The 22077-nt window shown below is 44.7% G+C and overlaps 1 long non-coding RNA gene across 1 annotated transcript; it reads left to right on the plus strand.

The window, feature by feature from the left end:
* The first annotated feature begins 1552 nt into the window (after positions 1–1552).
* Positions 1553–17423, plus strand: LOC116447823. Its single transcript, XR_004241708.1, has 3 exons — positions 1553–1651; positions 4704–4706; positions 17412–17423. It is a non-coding gene; the product is annotated as an uncharacterized LOC116447823 (long non-coding RNA).
* Positions 17424–22077: the final 4654 nt, after the last annotated feature.

Genomic DNA, 22077 nt, shown 5'->3' on the forward strand with positions numbered 1-22077 from the left:
CCGAGTGTTGGTGTAGCAGGAGATACCCACAGAGAATTCGTTCCCCCATCTGTTCCTCTGAAGATCGCTTTAAAAATTAACTTACTCTATTAAAAAGAAAATGTGATTGTTACAGTTAAGTGGCTGCAGTGCTAGAGATAGTTTGTCCTACCCCCCTCAAATTATATCCAAAAATGCACAATTAATAACACATTAACTTAGACAGAAATGAGTGAGAATAAGTTAAGATTTTGTTAAAAATACATTATATTTTGTGTAATAAACAGATTTTTTTCCTGGCCTATAATGTTGCAGAAGAGATAATTCCTCCCTACAGCCCATTTCACACTTACCCAGTTTCAGACAGATTAGCAGAAATGACATGTCTTGCTCAACTCATCTGATTTTAGAAAGCACTCCTCCATCAAGTTACACTACATTCAGATAATTATTCTATAAATATATTCTTAAACTAATCGTATGAATGGAGCAAAAATACAGCTACATCAGCTAGACACTCTCTGAGCTCAGCAGAGGATGCAGAGCACATGGAGCTGCCAGGATCCTTCCACTGGTGGAGGGAGCGGACATCTGACAAGGTCAGTATTTATGCACAGTTCACATATAAGAGAATAATCATTAAAATCAAGGTATTACAAATAAAAATAGGTATTAATGTTTCAAAAAGCTCAAGGGAGACTTATAAATCCATTAATTTTTCATTAAGACTGAATCCATTGGAGCCCAGATCCTTCTTTCTAATAAATTCAGTTGTCAGACTCTGAGTCCTTTACTGCAAATGCTGACAGTGCTCTATCAGTACCCAGGTTAGGGTCTGCAACAGCAGGATTTTCTTTCCTTGTATTTAAATTGATCATGTAATAAAACCTGCTGCTTGAGCAGTGGGTCTTGCATCAATTAAACTATTTAGTTTATCTTTTTTTTTATTCCACAGAGAAAAAAAAAATGGTACCGGTAGCATTTTTATTGTCTTCAGAGCTAATCTGGGATCAGTTCTCTTATGAGAAAAACACTGACTGAAATGAGATGTGAGTTCTGCCTTGTTACACTCCAGAGCACAGAGCAGCATAGTAGCACTCCAGAGAGCCATTTTCCAAAACAGTTTCCTTGCAAGTATTACACTGATATCTTGGGCAAAGCAAAATGTAGAAACATCTTTGTGAAGTTATCAGTAAATTTGACCTTGGAACACTGAGTTCTGTCTCTGTTTCACAGGATGTTTTCACCACCTTTGGGTAAATCCTACATGAAGGTTGCCAGTAATGCTTGTCCTGGCTGATGTGTTTAATCCTTCTCTAAAAGCTTCTTTGCAAGACATCACTGCAGTTCTGAGTTTTAACTTCTCTGATAGCATTGCTGAGATATTGGTGGAAAAGCCACAAAGATACTAGGCCTGTTGGCATCAATCCTCGCCCTTCATTAGGTTTCCAACCTAACTTTCCACAAGTTAAAAGAGGTCATAAAATCATAGAATGATTTGGGTTGGAAGGGACTTTAAATACCATGTAGCTCCAGCTCCCTTGCCGTGGTCAGGGGCATCTCCCAATAGACCAGGTTGCTCAGAGCCCCGTCCAACCTGGCCTTGAACACTTCCAGGGATGGGGCATCCGCAGCTTCTCTGGGCCACCTATGCCAGTGCTTCACCAACCTTGTAGAGGAGAACTTCTTCCTAATAATCTAACCCTACCCTCTCTTCGTTGAAGCTATTCCCTCTTGTCCTGTTGCTACATGCCCTCATAAGAAATGCCTTTACAGCTCTCCTGAAGCCCCTTTAGGTATGGAAAGGTGCTCTAAGGTCTCCCTGGAGCCTTCTCTTCTCCAGGCTGAACAACAGCAGCTCTCTCAGCCTGTCTTTGTAGAAGAGGTGCTTCAGCTCTGCTCAGCAGCCATTAGCAGTCAGAACAACATTTCATTCTCCACGCTGTAAACAGTCAGGAGTTTGTGACCATTCCTTTTCTGTTTCATGATTGTACCTCTGTGCCTGTGCATGGATTGCTATGCTTCACTGGCTGGTTCATCTTAAATCCACTTAGCTGGTTAAGATGGTGCAGGACTTGGTGGTAATGTCCTTTGCTTCAAGCAGTGTCTGTACTACAGAAAGGTGCAGTGGCTCACTGGTGGCTTCTGAGTGGCTTCTGTGGTGAGAAACTTAACTTCAGGATTGCCTCACCAGTGATTCAGCTTGGGTAGCACCTGGAAGTTCAGCCAGGGAAGACATTTGGGAGCGAGTCTTCAACCCGCCCAGTGCAAAAGCAAAGCTCAGTTAACTGCCCCAAAGGCACACAGGAGATCTGTGGTGAGACAGGCTTGGAGCCCACCTTCTTATACATTATAATACATTTGAAAAACATAGTACAGGTATTCTAAAGTGTATGTGAAAATTATTAGTACTCAGCTGATTCAGAAAATGTGCAGAGAATAACTCTAATAAAATCTATGACAAATAAAGATGCAAGGGATGAAAAATCCCTGTGAATTTTTAATCCAAGAAATAAAGAACATAGTGTTAATACAGCATAATTGTTTCATTAAATATTTAAAATATACCTTCCATATTTTCGTATTTTAAATCCACTAAATTCGTATTTTAACAAATATCTATTCAGTTTATAAACTTTTAGCACATTTTATAAATACTGCATACAGGCAGGAGAAACTTCCTCAATAAAAAGAACTTAATCCTTACGTATTCAGCCTCTTGATCAAACATTTCCCTTTTATGTCAGGATACATTTGTATAATTCATTATAATTTATAAATTTTCTACTTAGAGATAATGCACTTACAAATGTTTCTTGCAAATCTTTCTTACTGGCCTTACATACCATTTCATTTAAATATCATTCTATTATTTACAATTGCTTCATTTTAATAAGAAAAGATGCTCACAACCAATTATTTAATTGCATGGTGCTTTGCAACACACTATTCATCTCTTTCAAAACAATTTGCATTTTGTGTATTTGGAGCAGATATCAGAAAACATTATTGTAATTTTCTCAAATAACATTTTTGCAATGTGCCACTACTTGGGGCAAGAGCTGATACAACAATGGAAATCAGCAGTCTCAGCAGCCTTACCAGGCTTGTATCCTTCTTTACTAGATGGAATAAACATCCCACTGTTAGCAGAATGTTATCCAGCAACCACTTTATGCCCCTGAAAACTGAGCTGAAAATGTTAATTTCGATGGGGCTTGTAAATGTGCCTTATTTTTTCTTGTTCCCAAAAGAGCAGGCAAATCCACCAGAAACTCTTGCTGTGAAGAAAAGCTTCTCAGCCCCGCCCTATCTCAGTAAAGACATCCATACACTGCTCCTTTTTATTATTTTTCTCTTTATTTTTTCCATTTTCTTCCTTTTTCTCATTTACACTTAATGAAAGTCCAGATTGTTCGAGGAGAAGAAAAGGAGCTGAACAATGAAATCATCCATAGGTAAACAGCATCTCTATGGTACAGCAACACCCTTCCAGAGAATTTTGGTGAGGGTTTTTTAATGCTGTGGTTTTGGGTTTTCCCCATTTCCACATCATTAAACTTCATATGAAATAGCAGTTGTAGGAGGCCATCTAACATTGGCAGCAGAGGTGGTATTTCTGCCTTGGTGCTCTTTGAAACATGAGTGTCAGGTTTTCATCTGATATAAAAATATCAGTATGGATGCAAGCATACTTTCTTAGACCAAGGGGATGTGCTCACTCCTGCAAATACCAAAGCACTGGTCAACAGTATTACACAAGATCTCCTAAATGAGTGTTTAATTTTGCATGGTTGTCTGAGCAATTGTTACCACTTCCTATGGGCACGTGGACTACGAAACATCTTTAATTATTTCACTATACGACTGAGGTTTTTTTCTACTTGACCCCTCCCTCACTAATTGCTCCTCAAAATCCTTCTTGTCCTCATCATCAATGCATGACTGTCTTATTTATTGCACACTTTTCACACCCTGCTCTGAAAGCAGAATTATTCATGCCGTCCTGGGCTTTGCTGCAGCACGTGGCATCAGCATTTCACAAACATTTAACTGACTCTCATGGTGCTTCTGGTGAGATGAATTATCAGTGGAGATGGTTATGCACAGAGAACCAAGACACACTGAGCAAACACTCCAAACTACCCACTAAGTCAGGGTGGAGGGTTTGAAATGCCTAAGGCATTTCATAGTACATCATATTTTCTACAGCACTTTACGGGCTCAGAAAATAGCTTCTATTGATTTCAGATGCAACTGTGCATGCCAAGTACTCCTCCAACACCAATCCTGAGATTTCAAGCTGGGTACCACAACATGCAAATTGCTGTCTCTGAATAGCTTGGTTCATGTGCCTTTCCACCAGCACGAAGGGATTCTGTGGCAGAAAACAAGGCTAGGGTGAGATTCTGGGTGGGGATTTGGCTGTGCCATAGAACAGGCCTTTGTCTGCCCACAGCACATTGCCATGTGCAACCCATGTTCTGCTGATGTAAGAAATGAGATGCAGAGAACCACTCGTTTCACAGCTCCGGTCAATTCCAGAAGCAAACTCCCGGTGTGCACAGTGACGATCTGTTGCTTTCCACAACCCAGCTGTCCTTTAGAAAACACAGGTTGGCCCCAAGATACTGTAGATGTACCACAGTAAAATGAGAGTTGTCCAGGCTGTCTTGGTTTTGGCAGCTTTCAATGTTTGAGACATTTACTTTATTAGCTTTAAGACAGTTACTTTTTCATGCAGTCTTCTGCATCTTTTTTCTGAAAAAGATATTAAAAAAATTAATGCCATCATTTAGCATCAGATAACATCCATGTGGTCAGTAGGACAAATAGTTAATAAGATGCATCCCACAATGGAGGGTTTTTTTCATATTCTTGTACTTTAAACAAGTTTGGGTTGGGGATGGTAAAAAGCATGTCCTTGACACAAGTTCCTGGCTGCAAAAAAATTGTCAGCCCTCATCCTGAAGCTTTCAAATTTCAGCTGAGAGATATATGTTTTTCCCCAGCTTCATTCTGAGAAAAAAATAGTGAGCAGTCAATATCCAGCACAGAAAACAATCATGCACATAGGTAACACTTTTCTATGTACAGAAAGAAATGTTTTATCACATAAAATACCGGCAAAAGGTAATGGCCCCAATGTGGTCTGTAATTAGAATAGCTTCTACAGTCCTAAATAATAATTTTAAATAATAATATTTTCCAAGTTATTTTGACTGATTAAATTAAGAGCAACAAGCGGGACTCTAGAAGGATCATTGAAATAGTTGTAAGCTATTCGATATGCAATCCTGAGCCTGTAAGCAGGTGAGTGTGGCTCTGTTTGGTAGGGGAAGGCCAACGCCTTCCAGGAGCATCACCTCCAAGTGATCATTGAAATCCTTTTAATCTAATATTTCATGTTGCACCTTTCTTTATGCCTGTGGCTCTCTGGCCAACAGCATTAAGATAGATTTCCTGTAGATGCATGGCACAGACAGATACCAGCTTCATTGATGTGATCTGTCTTGCCTTCCTGGTCCACTACTTCCATGCAGATTTGTGAAATCTACCTGCAAAACCTCTGGCAGATTTTGCTGGGAAAGGTTCAAAAGTTAAGCAGAGAGGGCAAGTTGACATGATAAGGTCACATACACTTTTATTAAGGAGCTGGAGCTAGGAAGGTGTGTGCATATATGATCCCAATGTACAGAAGGGCACTGTATACAGAGCACAGCTGGAACAGCTGGAGCCACGCCAGTTGACATGAGCAGAAGATTTGGCATGTAATTTGTGTGGTGTGCACAGAGCCTGACTGGTTCCCTTTTCTTAAAGCAGTGCAACACTTGAAGTAGATTTCTAGGGCATAATTGCTGTAGCTACTGCATGTATTTATTATCTTTGCACAATAACTGAATCCAAAGCTTAATAGAATGGGATATCATTTCTTGCACAATAGTGATGTCTTGTTAAATTATTCACATTATTTATTTGACAGATACTAATAACCATTATTTGGTATTCAAGAGGGAGGCAAAAATGGCTATTTGTTACATCCCTCCATTATCTAATATTCATAAAACCTATGTGATGCAAAATGCCTTTCTGATGGATGGCCATCTAGGATGTGTTTACATGTTTTGTTTTATTAACAAAGAAAACAGCTACTGAAACTTATTTATAACTGTCCCCTGGTGCTCAGGACAGAAAACTTGATTTCTGATCACTGATCCTCCTTCTTCTACATTCAGAAAATATCCTGATTTGGACCATATCCCACTCTTGCAGCATTCCTCGGCCTTTCCCTGTGTGACTGCCAGCCTGATCTCATGTCTGCTAAAACTTGGGCATGGGATTCATGCTCTGACCCCTTCACACAGGGCTGAGATCCCTCAGGAGGTCTCACTGATCCCAGAGGTAAATTGATGTTGACATTTGCCTTCAGAGATGAAAACCTATTATATGAACATTGGCTGTGCTTTCCACCCCAGCCAATTGCTCACCAAGAAACCAAGCCACTCATAGGCTCGATTCATATGACAGAATGGGCTGCAGGCAGGATTTATATTCCCATTGTCAGTTCCCATTGAGGCAAAGGGTATTTAAGTGTTTTAATAGACATTAGTCATGTAAATTCCCAGTTCATCAGTGGGAAAAAAGGACTCTGAAAATTGTTAAATCTGATTTTCCACGCTTAATCTGCTGCTTCTATTACTATTCTTTTTTTTTTTTTTTTTTTTGCTTTTAAGAATGTTATTTTGTTTATTCAGATATAATGACCCAAATATATTCAGTTATGCAGAACAATGAAGGGAAATCAAGAGTCCTTGATTCCCTGACATGCTCCTATGGAAATAACTGATTAAATTGTTCAAAGCAACATATTTCCTCATCCTCCATTTTAATCATCACATTATATACCACTACTGTTCAAAGGCAAAACCAGAAATTTGTTTTTAAATGCACATCCAGCAGCTTCCTTGTTTGATTTAATCTTTTAAACCCCACAAACAAGTTTATCAGCTGATTCTATAACCTTGAGCAATGGTCTTTAATTAGAAAAGAGGACCAAACAAATCCCAAAAAAGAAGAACCGTTCCAGGTTTCCTTTCCAGCACACCCCAGTCAAGGCACAGGAGTCAGGCTGTCAGCTCAAAAATGAGAATTCCTCATATTTCCTTGAATATCTTAGATATTTATTTTACTTGAAGATAAGCCCAAACTAAATGGGTTTGCAAGTAGGCTGCAGGTTGAGATTAGAGTTCAAAACCAATTTGGAAGACCCGGGATCTCTCCTCCAGCAGCAGACACAATCCAGTAAATACAAGAACAGCATAGGAATACTGCACTGTACAAGTAAAAGGTTGGTCAGGCAGCAGTGCTGCAGGGAAGGACGTGGGCCTGAAAGGGTTTTTTGACCCAGACATTAGCCCTGGCGGTGTGCTCTGGAACAGCCAAGACATGAAACCATCCCTCACAGAAGAGTCAAATCCAGTCTTGGATACTGCTTCTAAGCATCTACGGTATGTATTGTAGCTAAATATTTATTGGCAAGAACACACTTTTTTCTTTATTATTGCCTCTGTATAGTACATAGCACTACGGGGTTTGTGTTAAGCCAAGGCAGTCTGTCAGTGATGATATTTATTGACTCCACATCCCCAGTAGGAGCTCCAAGAGATAGTGAGGTTTGCCCAGGTGGGGCATGAGCCACAGGGCAGGTGACTCTCCTCAGCCCCTGCAGAGCTCAATCCAGCTCACACACACGGGTGAGAGCAAAACTTGGCTCATGTCATCAAAACTATGGCTACAGAGACACATATGTGTGCTTTCCTAAACGATAAGCAGACACTTGAGTGAAAGACCTGTCATCACCTTTGGGGAAGCCAAATAAACGGTGTCCAGAGGGTCATCCTCATCCACAGACCTACCAGCTCCTCTGAAGGGCTCTAACAGACCTCTGGTATCAATTCAACTTGTCTGTCTGGTCTTTTTTCATCACACTGCCTGACACTTTGCTTGGAATGGAAGGCAGACAGACAAGACTGTGGTTTCCCAAAGCTCTTTTTTTATTTAGAGTATCCTATTTACCACCTCCATTTCCTGGCACATGACTGATGGAAGGCAGGGTTACACATGGTAGTCAGTAGTTTGGCAGTCCTGTAATTGAGTCTCCTTGGGAGCCCAGCCTGAACCACTGCTGGACCCAGTGATTTGTTGCTATTTGTTTCATCAACTTGTTCTAAAGCCTCCTCTTCTGACAGTTCAGTCGGAGGCTGTTTCGTGCTCATCTCCAGCTGGAAAAAGCTGTGGCATGGGAGGTCTCCTGAGGCTCCTCTCCAGCAAACACCAGCACAGAGATCTTGTCTGCCTCTGCTCTTATGGTCCTGTTAGCTCTAAGTGCTCCCATTACCCCACAGTCATCTCTTGGCCCTATGTGTCTGCTGGCAAGTGGCCTCTGCCTCATGTAGTTGAAAATGGTTTTATCGTTGGGTTTTATGCCCAACAATGAAATTATTCCACCAAAATCCATTTAGGCTGCTTTTACTATGGGTTTCCACCTGTTTGCTCTTCTGCTTTCCCTGGTGTGGACACAACCTACGCTTAAAGGCATCTTTCATAGTCTATCCAGCTGCTTACTTTCTGCCTGGTTTTATTTCTTTTTAAAACATCTTTTGATAACTGGAAATACCTTTACTGTGACCAGGTAGTAAGCTGCCTTTTGAGATAACCTCCTCACCACCTGCAAGCACTTTACCCTCTTGGCTGTTGCTTCTGATTCCCTCCTAACAAGCTGCACATCACCAGTTTCTTTTGAGCACCCAGGTGCTCTACAGGCTGCATTGTCGCTGCACCTGGTGGACACCTCGACCAGACATGATACCCCACCTATCTGCTAAACAGTCTGAGGATGGGCACCACCACTTCCCACTGGCCTTCCTCCTTCACTCTGCTGTAGTCCTTGGCAGGGGGTTTGGGGAAGAAGGGAGAATACTCTGTTTCTTGTTTACCTCCCCTACTTTAATCCATCTGGTACAGACTCTGGGGAGTGAAGGACTCTTTTTTTTCTGGAGGTGGGGGTGAAGACTCCTCTGGCCCTCTTCTCCATCACCTTGTCTCACTCAGCCAAAGCAAGGCAAGTGACCAAGGCTGCCCTACAGCGCTGTCCTGCTCCTCCACAGCTCCACAACACCATGGCCCAACAATGAATGAGACAACAAACTGCACTGCCTGTGGAATCAACTCCACTGTGAAGTCTGTGGTCACAGCAAGCAATTACATCTTCACAGCCTCTAATTTTGACTCCCGTAATGTCTTCTTTTATGATGCCTGCTCACTAAATATTAATCTTCAAAATGCAATGGCTCATCTCTTAATATGCATGTGACTGGACTCATGCCTGTGTGCAGGAGGGTTCAGCGGCTTCCTGTGCATTTCACAATGCAATAAAAAATCTGCTCCCTGCTCTTAATGACTTTGTGATTTATTGACCTGCCCATCTTTCCTCACTTCAGCTCACCAGGCTTTATTTATTCCTTTTGTACATCAATTGCGGGAAATAAACAGCACACATACAACCTTTGCAAGCAAACAAATGCATGATGGTGATAAAACAAAATCATCATTAAGAAAAGTCCTTCCTTGGAGGTATTCACATTCACTACTTTTTTGGCAGCTTGCATAACCAGGCCTACTAAACACTGCGTAATTATCCCTGCTTGGAATTTCTCCCTAATGCCATTATCTCTAACAACACTGGCAAAGATTTTGCTTCATGTACAGCCTTCACTGATCATGTAATCACAAATATATTCACACAAGTTGTCTCCTGGATGCTGGAAGAAATGTCTTGGTGTAAATTACTGAAATTCAAAAAAATTTCAGCACAAAATTTCTCAAAACTTGTTCCCTCATTATCTCTTGTGGTCATCCACAAAGGAAACTATCCCTCTTTCCTTGACAAGAGCTGTGCTTCCCAGGTCTGATCCCAAACCACACTACCAATTTTTTTCCCTGAGACCCAGATGTCTCTGATTTCACAAGTCCTGCAAAATCCCTCTCGATTTCTGGGAAACCATGTTTGTTCAAAGAGATCCTTCCCTGGGTGATGTGGACGTGGTGCAATGCTCTCTGTGCTCAGTTTCTCTCTGGCTATTCCTGCTCTTCATGTATGCTTTTTAGTCTTGTGTGTAGGAGAAAGGGAATCAATAAAAGCTGTTCATCTATGCCCCTAGAATCCCTTTGCTTTCATAATGTAACAGACACTAAAAAAAAAAGACAAAGATTAAGCAAGTGGCAGGACAACTGACTGAATGGGACCCTCAGCAAAGAATGGTCAAGCCAACTCCAAAATTGGAGGAGGAGGGATCTGCATCCTGAAAAAGACGTGGTGGCTGTGGGGACAAGCAGTGCAGGGTGAGGTGCAGTGAGATCGCGTGGGTGACAGGGCTGACACCGCCTCTGGTAAGTATGGGACAGCTGAGCAGAGACTCCCAGTGAGGCCTACACACCCTTATCCTGGTTTCAGAGAGCCATCACCTGAGCAGAAGGGTTATTCCTATTAAGTGTTCTTTTATCCAAACTGTTCAGCCTCCTAGCTGATCAGGGCAGAGTATGGATGCAGGCAGATCAAAACCAGACAGCAAGCCAAAAGTAACCTGCAATCCCATCTTTCTTTCACAAAGTGCCTCAGGCTATTTGACAGATTTTGGCTGCAGAGGCACTGACCACAACTAAACTGAACACAAGCCTCTTGGGATACTTGGGATCTCTTGATTGTGGGATCAGCCAGAGGCGCTCTCAATCCTTGTGACTCTCTTTTGTTGAAGTCCTGCGCTGAGTGTACCACCCCAGCCACCTTCCCCCAGCTGCCCTTGTGTACACCACACTTCACCAATGATTCTAAAATGGTCAGAGGGACAAATAACATGTGGGTACACATGGGACAGTTCAGATGGCTTGCACTGGAGGGTCCTTTTTTGTAACGTACAATGCACCAGAAGCAGCAAATGCTTGTTGCATCTAGAAAAAATATCTGCAGCCTGGGATGGGTCCTTCAGAGAAACCCAGGGACCCCAATGGCCAAGGATGAAACAGCTATTTATTAAGAAAAACAAACAACAAAACAACTAAGCACATCTGTATGCAGCACTGATGAGACTAAATTGGGAATAGCAAGTGTAATTCTGACATCCGTGTTCCCAGAAGTATTTGGAAAAAGTCAGCAAACATATAAAGAAGAGAGCTCCAAACCAACTGGACAACCTGAGAGCGATTCTCTGGTGGAAGGCTGGGAGTTCAATCTGTCTACCTCACCAGAAAGATGACTGAGGAATGATTTGACAGGCAGTAGCTTCTTCCTCTTTCAGGGAGGAAAACTATTGGGCATAAAAGAGCTCTTTTAACCTTAACCTCATGGAGGAAAAGGACAGCAAATATGAAAGACTGGATGGTGAGATCAGACCCGTTTAATTGGAAATATGGCACACATTTTTAGCACTAGGGTTGATGGGCAGTGGGAGCAAACTGCCACAGAAAGTTATGGATTTCCTCACCCTTAATTATTTCAATGAATTATTAAAGTCTTTCTGAAACATGTGCTTCAGGCAAACATGAACATCCTGTGCTTCATACAGAGATTAAATGTGCTACACCGAGGGGCAGAGGAAGCAAGAAGAAATGAAAGTAGCCTTCTGGCTTTGGACACAACCACCAAGACTAACCCATTTCATGCTCTTAGGGGCCCTGATTGCCCCCTCAGAGGAGGAAGACAGATTTTTCTGGATGGCAGGTCAGATCTGGGGGCCTGCTTATTTCTTTTACAGGGGAGCTCTGATGACTCTACTCCGGGACTTACTTCTGTGCCTGAAGACCTTTGGCAGTACTGCAGAAGGTGGGAGATTCTTGCTTTTGTTTAAATTTCGGGTATTTGCAGAAATGTCTCTTCAATTAGCCTCCCCTTTTGACATGCATCCAGTCAGCTGTCACTGTTTGAATTATTGCCTTCTGGATTTTATTTCCTTTCTTTTTCTACTAAATAATCCACCCTGCATATCTGCTTCTGTAAAACTAGCATTATTTCATAGGATTTTGCTGGCATTTGCTTTGTCTCCTAACCACCAACATGTGTTAAAACTGGTGTCCACAGGCTGCTGGCTGCTGTTGGATACACTCAACCAACACTAGCTGGCAGCACCACATTTCCTGTGTGCATTGGCATGTTAGCCTATAAAGTTATTCATACCAAAGTGCATTTCTGCTGCTTAGTTGAAATCCTATCATCTTTACCCTTGCAGGGCTTTTCTTGGCTGAAGATGCAGTTGTTTTTGTCGTTTCCTTGCCAGGCACAACACAAAGGCCTTATTGATTATTCTAGCTGGAGCAAGAGAAGACACCAAGCAGAGTTTTGACTACCTGGTAGGTTTCAGCTCATAAAAGGCTTAGACTGATACCATTTTCAGCACAGTGGGAGCCAGGGCTGCTGAGAGCTTGGTTTAGTCATACTAGGTTTTAATTTTTTATTATTGCACCTACTACAACTCATCCATTGATAAAAATAGTTCTTTGTACACACACTTCCTATCCTGTTATTTCCAGCTTTGGGAAATCAGTGTCCACAACTCTGTGAACTGGCAATTGCCCCTGGGAACACAACTTCCCTCTTTTGAAAGGCTGAGAAAGATGAAGCTGTTCTTCACCATGCAGATGAGGAACCTGGCAAAAGGTGTGCCACAGTGGGGGGCACAAGGCAGCAGACAACACATGGATGCTCTCTGGGCTGAAACCCCAGAAAAAGCATCTCTCTTGCGCAGGAAAAGATGCTTTGCTCATCCTGCAAGCTCGCTTGGGGACCCTTGCACTGCCTGGGCAGCTGGCACATGCTGGGGACGACCTCAGCTGCAGAGCTCTGCTGCCTCTCGGGTGTTGTCCTGTACAACCTCCTGATCTATACACAAAATCCCCTGGCTGAAGCTGGGTGGCATTTCTGAGCCAGGCAAACTGCTCTGGGCAGGACATCCACTTCCAGCTGAGCTGGTGAGGATGCAGGTCATAAGCATTTGCATTGTGCTGGTCCCTCAACACCTGCACAAGGATGGGTACAAGTCCTCTCCCACTGGAGGCAGGAGGGAAGAGGGAAGCTTCATGTAGGGCAGTTGGGGCAATATATGCCATGACCTGACCATTCCTCGCCATTTGCTTTCTGGGATGTAGCCAAGTGAAAACACTGTAACGTGGAGCTGGGAATCACTGATGTTAGCTCCAAACACAAGGACAAACACAACAGGTCAGGAGGAGATCCCCATGGCTAATGGCAGAAGAGCAATGTCAGGAAGTGCCTCTCCTTTAGATACACATCCTCCGGACACTGACAGCTCAGAGGGTACCTGAGGCTCAGCTGCTGCCTTCATATTTAACAGCCTTTGTGGGGACTTCTTCCCATCAATCTACTTTGCAATCTATGTCATTTTGGAGGCACCATTAAAAATTTCTCCTGCTGGAAAAGCGTCCACAGACATAATTCTTGCTTTGGAGACAAACCATGCCACCAAGACTTTAAGCCATGGTATAAATTACAGCAACCTTTGGTCCTTCCAACGCAGCAGGTGGCAGAGGAAGAGGAAATTGAGACTCGTCTTTGACAACCACCTTTATCCCCTTTGCTGAGCCGCCTCCAGCTTTGGCTGACAGTCAAGCTCTGCAGCACAAAAATTCTGAGACCTTGCATGTGTAGCTCACGCGAGCAGCTCTTCCTCCAGAAAAAGCCCCTTGTAAGCCAGGGAGCTGGCCCACAAGCAGGTTTTCTTTTCATCAGAAAAGGTTGCAGGTTCAGGCTCTAATTTGTTTGATAATTTTTTTATTGTGCTGGCCAACATACTAAAAAGAGATTTATTCATTAAAAGGACAACATCAGCATCTATTCCCTGTGCAGATGAGGAAAAAAAAAATCTGTAAACAGCAGAAGTAAGACAGAAAGCATAAAGAGCAGCATACTAAATTACCCCTGTCATGTGGGTCACTTTGGAGCATGTTTTTATTTTATTAAACAGCTCCTGCACAAAGTGTGTTTTGCCCAACTAAGGCATCATACATTGAATATTAAAATGATGCTGAGGCTTGTAAGTGCTGGGGGCAGGGGGAGAGTGGATACGCCCCTTTTATTCCTGGAGTTATTGTTTTATAAATGAAAGGTGCTGATGACACTGTGTGTACAACACAGATAGGGCATAAAAAAAATCACTGCAGTGGCTTGATAGGGATGATCTGTAGCTGAAAACCCAGTAATGCAGACAGTAGGTGAGGCAAATGTGCTGAAATGTCAGGATGTGGAATGCCAGGAGAACAACCCTTAATATAGTTGCACCAAAAATAGCCTCTGTGGACAATAGGAGGGGGGTTTGCCTTCATTTATTTCTATTACCAGCTTCTTGACATGTTGTCCCTTGAGCACTCCTGGTCCCAGACAGAGCAGGAGGCACCCTTTTGTCCTACGCATATGTGCCACTGCTGCAGTTCCCGGAGGGATGGGAGCACCCACTAAAAAGAAAAGCGTGCTGGGGCTGCCACAGCCAGGGGAGGAGACAGTCGCCTCGAGTGGCTGGCAAATACACCAGCGAAGACTACACCTCCCCAGAAGCTTCAGAGCAGCTCTCTGCAAATAGCAGCAAATCCTCTGACAGGGCCCAGAGGAAATAAATTGAATGGTGCCTTGTGAGCTGGCAGGGTCTGCACAAGAGCAGGGGACAAGCAGTGATGGTGCAGCTCTGGTGGGGAAGCAGACTCCTACCCTCCACCATGCAGAGCACACCCCTATTCAATAACCTGAAAAAATCACCTCTTCTCAATACATCTTCTCTGCGAAGCTGGGCCAGTCATCAGGAACTGCAGGCGGTGCCCACACAGTCTTCATTTCTCTGGGCAAGAACTTAGATGGCTCTGGAGGAAAAGCCATCACTCAAGGCTAAATCAGCACACAGCTTCTGGGTGACTTCAGACACGCTGAACAGTACCAGCGTGACCCAGCAAGGCTTAAAGGGAAGGACCTTTGGTTTCTTCAGGTAAAAAAGTTGAAAAACCAGGTGTGTAGGCAAGAACCAAGTCACCACGTGTCTGAGCGCGATGGTCTGAGGACTAGTTATGCCGGTCTTAGCTCTTGGTAAGAGGCACAACCCAAGGCAGGGAAGGGAAACCTCCAAAGGAAACAAAAACATAGGAGAAACTCATATTTTGGCATGCAGTGAAGTACAGCTATGTCAGCAAAATTTCTTTTCCATACATGCAGTGAACATAGGTGGGAATTCAGTGCTGGATTTGCAGCTGGCAGCTTACAATTCAGTGTGATGACTCAGGACTTTCAGCTGCTCTGCAGGCAAAGGCTGCTCAGACCTTACTCAGACAGAATTTCCCTTTTCCATGACAAGAGGCCATGTCTTGCTCTCCTAGTTCTTTTCCTGATAAAGCTAATATTGCTAACTCACAGCATTTCAGAGATTTTGTGTGCAGTCATCATGGCCCTGAAGAGTTGCAACCAGTGTTTGTTGGCATTATAGTCACCATTTCTGTTCTTAGAAGTGATGTTATCACACTTTTTCTGAAACCTATTATCTGATGCTGTATCTGCCAGATCTCCCTGGAATCAGAAGGTGAAACAGTCATTTACTCCTTCGTTCCTCTCCCTCAGGATGAGATGTTAAAGGCGGCTCTTACTCCTGATTTTGGTTTTGTAACAGGGTCGTGGTGTATTTCTATGTACCCCCTGTGCAGCATCACACTGTGCAACTCCCAAGGGCCCAACCTCTCCTTGAAGCAGAGGGCTCCCAACACCTCCAGTGCTTTGCCTGCCTCCAGGTGACAGCAAAGATGGGAGTAAGATTTACATCTAGGTCAGGGGTAATTAGGTAACATGGGGTTTGGAATAAATGAAGCATAAACAAATCAGGTGTTGGAAAGTATGACACGGAAGTAAATCTGAGTGAAGCTTTGACTCTTTCTAGAGCTGAGTGAACACAGACTTTGAAGCACTTGGGAAGGTATAGGAAGGAGGCAGACTGTAGCCTTCAGAAGCATAAATCATAGACTGTATCTATCTTCTCCAGTCACTAGGAAAAAAGAATGAATGACAGAAAAAGAGAAAGGAGAGGAGGTCAACAGAGAAGGGTTAAAGGTTAATTTCCTGATTGCTGGGATACGAAAGGTAATGGCCCCAGATGCCTGTGAATTTCCTTTCAAAAGAGGCATCATCATTTAATGCACTCTTTTATTGCCCCTTTCACATCAGCTTCCTCGTGTTCCTAAACAGTCTTTTCTTCTGCTATTAAACATAACATTTCACATACTGTGGACCTTGACAGTTTTGACATGCTAGGTGAGGGCACTAAATCTCCTGGAAACATAACCCACTCCTGCTGAAGGCAGCAGGAACTCTGCCACTGGTGGCAATGCGGAAGGTCCACTTCTGATGACTAATGGCATTAGTCACATTTTTACTGGAACCCCTTGTTTATGAACAATTCCAAAGCATTTGTTCAGACAGCTCAATTTAAATGCAAACATTGCAGCTTGTGTTCCATTTTATGACATCATGAGCTCTTGAGCTCCGGTTTATGTCACCTGTAGTCTGCAGGCTGCCCACTGCTCTCATTTTAAGTGGGGGATTTGCATTTTGGAGGGCAGGTGGCATACAAAGGACTCTTTCCTACAAACATTGTAATGTATGGGAAAGCAACAGAAGCAGTCTATGTGTTAAACCAAAGTTTTACAAGGTTGAAAGGTTACAAGGTGATGGTGGCTGTTGTGGTCCCTCCCTGGTCATTTTCTACTGTTAAATGAACGGGCAGACCCCTTGGAAATGATGAGCATCAACTCCTTAGATTCAGTCAATTCAACTCAGACACCCTACAGTAATAATAAATTAATTTTTTGCAGGCCCTTTGCTATGGACAATGGCCCAGCTCCATCATTCCCTGATGGAGGACTAAGGACATGACAAGGGATGTCCTCTGGGCCACTCTGCAGCTTTGTAGCCATATGTAGAAATCTCTCCCAGGGTTTCCTAGGTCCTGTTCCATCAAGGGTTGCCAGACCCACATCTGCTGCAAGAGGGTCCAAAAAAACTCCTTTCTGGAGTAGAGGGAGGGAAGGAGAGGGCTATCTCTTCCCCAAGCCCCATGGGAAACTGGCAAGCCTCTGAAGGTCTGAGCTGCAGTCTGCTGCTTTTAGCACTGCTATTACTCCAAGAACTACCCAATGTAGGTACTAGATGGGCAAATCATTTTTGCTATGCCTTGATCTCTCAGCTAAGTTCAGGGCCCCATTTTGTGTATGATTATTTTGTGGTCACCAGTGTCTAAGTCCTAAATAGACGTGGCAGAGCAAGTAAATATATCCCTATTGTGGGGAAAAGGGCTGGTGGCTGACAGGAGAGCAAGGCAATGGTACCTGCAGCTCAGGGGAAGAATGTCGCGGCGGTTTTGGATGGTACAGTGCTTCGACCTTCCCAAAAGGCATCTCCAGGAGGAAGCCTCTCGGTGCAGCCACCACACTTGCACACACACACTGGATAGCTGGCAAAAATAGTCCGACGATGAATGAGCAGGAAGGATCTTCACATGGGGTTCTACGGGAGAGATTTAATGCATCCACACTCATGCATGGTTCCAGAGAAGCAGGGGCAGAACAATGGGGGGTCTAGGGTTACGTAGGGGAGTGGACAGAGCACCAGAACAATGATCTGAGGGCAAGGGGCGGTATAAAGGCGGGGCCAAGGTAAGGGAACCAATAGAGGAACTCTGAGGGCGTACGAGGTAACAAGGGGTGGAGCGGCCAACGGAGCTTACCAGGGGAGCAGAGCTGGGGTACATTAACAGGCCAGAACAGAGCATTCTGGCGGAAGCTTTGCAGTCACCATAAGCTGGAAAGGAACCTAGGATTTGTCCCACCATAGGACTCCTTTCGTTCCTTGTCCAGCAGGCCCACCGGCCTCCACACAAGAACAAAACTGAATCTACAAAGTGTGCCCCCAACACAGCGACAAGCTCACCGCTCGTCTTTGTAAGGCTTTTCGAGTCAAGCTCTGCTACACAGACACAAGAGTCCACAGGACTATAATGGGTAAATGGGGTTTGCCAGCTTCTGACTGGGGTAATACAGCACTTATCCTGTTCTCGTGTACTGCAAATAAATCAGAGTTCACCTGCTGCTTTTAGGAGAGGAGCTTGAAGTGTCTGGGTAATCAGAAGGCAGCTCTGAACATGTTGTGAGGGCTGCCTGATGGCTGAGCTGCCACATCTGCCTGCGCCCAAAAGGATGTTAAATGCTGATGTACCGATCCAGTGCATGCAACTTACTTTTGTATACTCCAGCTATGCCGAAACAGTATTTTCACTTCAGCAGAGAGCTAGGCTCTACGTAAATGGGCCACTAAATGGAATTATGTGGTACTGGCATTTCTCAGAACATCAGACACGGATATTGCCATTTTTTGAGATGTGGGACGTAAGATGAATAAATTTCATACCATGACTTCCAAGCCTCCATACTAGGACTTCTGATCAACTGCCCTATTCAGCATAGTTATGGAAGTTATTTATGTTAAATAGATTAAAGGCTGAGCAACTTAGATTTTCTCTGGGTGATTTGTTGTTTCAGCTTCTTTTCTGTTAACATCTGTTTGCATTAGTGCGGAAATACCATACTTGCCTTCCCTTGAGATAAAAATTTGCTTGTGGACTCAAGTTTATCTATTTCTTGTTAGAGTAGCAATGTCTTCTGGGGAGGGGCCAAAAAGGTTGGGTCTTTGTGGCCATTACTTAACAAAGCACTTAATTCATTACACACCTGTTGAGGAAAAGTCTTTGGCAGAAGCAGTGAGAAAGACTCCAACTTCTCCCACAAAAATAATTTTAACACTTTTTAAGCCCAACTCTTTTCCCACTTAAGTCACCAGCCTAATTCCTAGAAATGTACCTTAAAAGCAATTTTATGTACTGTAAGTTGCAAGACTCAAAAGTAATCAACTCCTTCTGCTATTTGCAGCTTTGCTATTCATTGGCAATAGAGCTGGACTCATTGGAAACACTTCATAGCACTGTTTAAAGACTCAATTTTCTGTCTTATGTAATGTAACCTAACGTATTCAAAAGTAACTCTGAAAGTATTCTTCTATCATAAGTATAATGGAAAGATTACCACAGAAATTTGGGAAATCTATACAAATGTGATGACAAATTCTCTGTTTGACTCAGGCTACTTAAGCATGCCTTCCCCCTCTCTCTCTGCCCACCCCGCCTCTTTATCTGTGCTAGTGATGTATTAGTAGATTGGATCTTGTTTTGAAACAATTACCAAAACTTCTGTAGTCCCTCTTGTAATCTCTTGTAATCTTGTAATCTTACCTAAGAATCTCTTAGGTAAGGAAGGAGAAGCTACAGGTGTATTACACTCAAGCAGGGATGCAGCCCTTGCTCTTCAGTGCCTTTGCCAGGCTCTGAAGTCCCATGTCCCCACCACGGGCAAATGTTTAATTCTACTGGCTGTGCAACCTGGCTGGGAACACCTGGGCATGGGAAGGGGCAAAGAGCTGTCAAAGGGGTGTCTCAGTTGACGGTGAGCCAGAGGCTTTACCTGAGTACTGCCAGGAGCAGAAGAGAGCAGAGGTTTATATTATACTTCTTTTGTAACCTGCTCCTCCTGAGCTTTGCTGCTTCTTAGTAGTGCTAAGGGTTTAGAGCATCTGTGCACCAGAAAGCTTTCCTAAATCAATAGTCTCCTGCAGCTACATAAATAGCTAACTGGAGCAAAGATGTTTATTTTTGAAGTGGGAGATGTGGCTCCTGCGACAATGTTTTATTATAATGATTTTGATCCTCAACCTGCAATCTTTACACCAAGACAAGACTCCCCTTGATTTCAGTGCAAGCTTTGTCTGACTAAGGATTTCAGAATTAGCTCTTAGCTTTTATTTTTATTGAAAAACAAGCCTGCACTTGACAAGGAAAAAACAGTAAGTAGATCATGTCAGAGAGACAAATTCCTATGAGAAATTTCTAGCAGGAAAAACACAGCTTTATGATTACATGGCAGTAAGCTGCAAGGTTAAAGCTTTAAGAGTTTTCTGGGAGAAAAAGATGTTAATGCACTAATGTGAGGGTACCTATTCCATGAGGGAAAAAAGGTGCAACCCAGCACACACCTCTGCTTCCTCTCTGTCAGAGACTACACAAATGAGTAGAGACTGCAACAAAGGTTGCAGTAATGAAATGAATAATAATAAAATACAAATACTAAGAAAATATTTCTGTGAAAACTTAAAACATCCATGGAAATAAACACATTTTGATTTAAGGATTTGACCTGAAAAATACACATCAGTCTAGACATATGCCACCAAAAGGGCCCTGATCCCAAGGAGTATATATGCCTACAGAGGAGCGGCAGCTCTGCACCAGTGCACTTCCCTCCACAAGAACTACCTAAAAAGGTGCCATTTGCAGGGAGGAGCCACATGACAACCAAACCCTGCAAAGATGGGGAGCACATAAATCTCTACAGCTAATAGTAATTGCAGAGACGTGGAAATGGCAGCAGAGGGGCTGGGGTGTGCCTGCCCAGGGTGGGGGGTTGCCCACCAGCCCTGCTGTGCGGTGCAGACAGGCAAGAGGAACCAGCACAGCGGGTTGGGTACAGGTCAGGGGCACTGGAAGTGGAACAGGCAAATGCAGCCCTGGGGTTTCACTCGGGATTTGTCCCCTGCCCCCAGCATCGGTGGACCCAAAAAAACCTAGGACAAAATGTTAGCAGGGTAGGGGCATCTGCTGGATGGTCTGGCAAACAGGATCAAATGGGGCGTTTGGATGAGTTTGGTGTTTGAGGGGGGTTTTGGAGGGGGGAGTGAAGTTAGGAAGTCATGGGTTATTTTATGTTTTAAACACAAAATTTCCTCTGGAAGCAGAGGGTTGTGAACGTATCGCTCAGCCCACAGCTGCTAACTGAGCCCTGGTATGTGCCTCAGTGCCCTGCTGATGCAGGTGGGTGCTCCCAGAAGTTCGTCACAGCTCTCGTTTGTCCAAAAGTCTCATCTGACAGAAAACCAGGATGCAGGCACAGACACAGCAAGGTGGAATGTGGAGGTGTATTCTCCAGTGGGGTGGGGTGGTGAGATGCTACATTAAAGAGCAGCAGCCCCGTTGCCCAGAAGAGGGGTCAGGAGCCTGAATTAAGCAACTCAGTGTTCTCAGGCACCAGATTTCAGAGGTGGGGAGCAGTAGGGGTCACGTGTCAGCCAAGCCTGCTGCTTCTCCAGCACTCCGCGCGGGCAGCAGGCAGGAGACAAGGACCCTGGCAGGGCGGGTGTTCCCCCGCAGGAAGCTGCACCAAACACTAATCTTCAGAAGCGGAGGTTCACCAGCATCACGCTGTAAAAGCGAGCTGTCAGCTCACCCTTACTGCAGGCTGACAGTCCCTTTCAATGAGAACGTGCAGCCCTCTTGATCCTTTTTCAATAGAGAAAACCCCGGGGTCAGTGTGTTTAATGAAACTCATCCCACCATAGGCGTGGACCGCAGCCACTGTCCTCACGCCAGCAGAGCGCGCGGTGCGGGGGCACAGGCGGCTCCTCCCGCCGTGCCCCCCCGCACAACCCCTCTGCCCACTTCAGAACGGCCTGGGCACGCTGGTTTCTATTCCCACCGCTCGCCCGAGCCGCGGGTACCTCCGGCCACCGGAGAACTCACTGCGGAGGTGCTACCCAGCGATCGGTACCGACCCCGGGGGGAGGCGGGGCAGGGCAGGGCCCCCGCGGGAGCGGCACCTCCGACGGTGCGGGCCGGCGGATGCTGCACGGAGTCCCCCGCCGGCCGGGCGCGCGTCGGGATGGACGGGGATGGGGAAGGGGGTGACAGGGACCCGGCGCTCCAGGACGGAGCCGCTCCCGATCCGCCCCGGGCCCCTTCCCGCGGCATTCCAGAGCTCCGCACGTCCCGCTCGCGGTGTGGCGTGGCGTGGCGTGGCGCGGTGCTCCCCCCGCCGCCCCCCGCGGCCGCCGCCCGGCGGGTCCCGCCCGGCTCCGCAGTGTCGGGGGCTGCCCCGTCACCTGATCGCCGCCGCGCGCGCGCGCTC

The sequence above is a fragment of the Corvus moneduloides genome, chromosome 1 (genome assembly GCF_009650955.1).
Source record: "Corvus moneduloides isolate bCorMon1 chromosome 1, bCorMon1.pri, whole genome shotgun sequence".
In the NCBI taxonomy this organism is placed as follows: Eukaryota; Metazoa; Chordata; class Aves; order Passeriformes; family Corvidae; genus Corvus; species Corvus moneduloides.